Below are 1,387 nucleotides of genomic sequence, written 5' to 3'. Positions count from 1 at the left end.
TGCTTACACTTGGCAGCCATTTTGGATACTTAAAGTGACAGAAGGTGCAGCCATTTTGAATCATTACAAGTGGTGGCCATTTTGAATATTTAAAGTGACTGAGAGAGCAGCCATTTTGAATGTTTACAAGTGGCAACCATTTTAGATTTTAAAGTGATAGCATTCTCATTCAGATTCCAGGGACCTAAAAATAGGCTCTGTTTGCCAAGATTGGCAGGGACATACAAGAGGTTGACAACAGCAAAGGAGACAGGTTGTGAGTGTATAAATGTTGTCAACTAGTGAATAGAGGAGCACAGCACAGTATGCAGCTTGTGTAGATAACACACATACAAAACAAAGAAAATGAAAATCGTGGGCAAGTTACTCCAAAACACAATCACCAATTAAATATAAACACAACAATATTGCAATGCCTCAGAGACAACAGAACATCACAGTCCATACAAAGAAGCAAGATAAAGCAGGAGAAACAAGGGACCAGGATACAGACCCATACATATCCCTGAGGACGATGCACTATTGGAACTCCCTGATAATGAATTCTAAAGAATTATTTTTAGGTATCTTCAAAGTATTGAGAGACAGATCAAGAAAAACACAGAAAAAACCCCAGAAGAGTTTAGGAAGAAAATACAAGAAAAAAAAAAAAGTGACAAAAAAAATGAAAAATTAGAAATGATTCAAAATCTACAGATAGACTTGCCAATTGGGAAGTCCCAGTTAGATCAGCCAGATCATATGGCCGAAGTGGCAGAGCAGCCTGCACAGCAGTCTGAACCTGTTGCAGAGCCTTCTGTTGTTCTTGCCAGCTGAAGGCAAACTACTTTTTATGGTCCTTTGAAATTAGTATTGAGAAAAAGGCATTGGCCAGATCAATAACTTCATACCAAGTACCAGGAGATGTACTAATTTGCTCAAGCAATGAAACCACATCAGGAACAACAGCTGCAATTGGAGTCACCACCTGAGATTAAGTTTACAATAATATACTGTCATTTTCCAAGATCCATTTTTTTTTTTTGCATAGGGCAAATAGGCAAATTAAATGGTGATGTGGTGGGAATCACCACCCCTGAATCCTCCAAGTCCTTGATGGTGATAGTAATCTCTGGAACCCCTCCAAGGATGCAGTATTGCTTTTGATTTACTGTTTTTTAGGTGGAGGTAGTTCTAATGGCTTCCATTTATTTTTTCCTACCATGATAGCTGTTACTCCACATGTCAGGGACCCAATGTGGGAATTCTGCCAATTGATCAGTATATCTATTCCAATTATGCATTCTGGAAATAGGGAAATCACTACAGGATGGGATCAGGGACACACTGGACCCACTGTGAGATGCACCTTAGCAAAAACTCCATCAATAATTTGACCTTCATATGC

The sequence above is a fragment of the Orycteropus afer genome, unplaced genomic scaffold, assembly GCF_000298275.1.
Source record: "Orycteropus afer afer isolate SDZICR_OR568_19922 unplaced genomic scaffold, OryAfe1.0 scaffold00602, whole genome shotgun sequence".
In the NCBI taxonomy this organism is placed as follows: Eukaryota; Metazoa; Chordata; class Mammalia; order Tubulidentata; family Orycteropodidae; genus Orycteropus; species Orycteropus afer.
The sequence above is the reverse complement of the archived record's forward strand: the minus strand, read 5'-3'. Positions refer to the sequence as shown.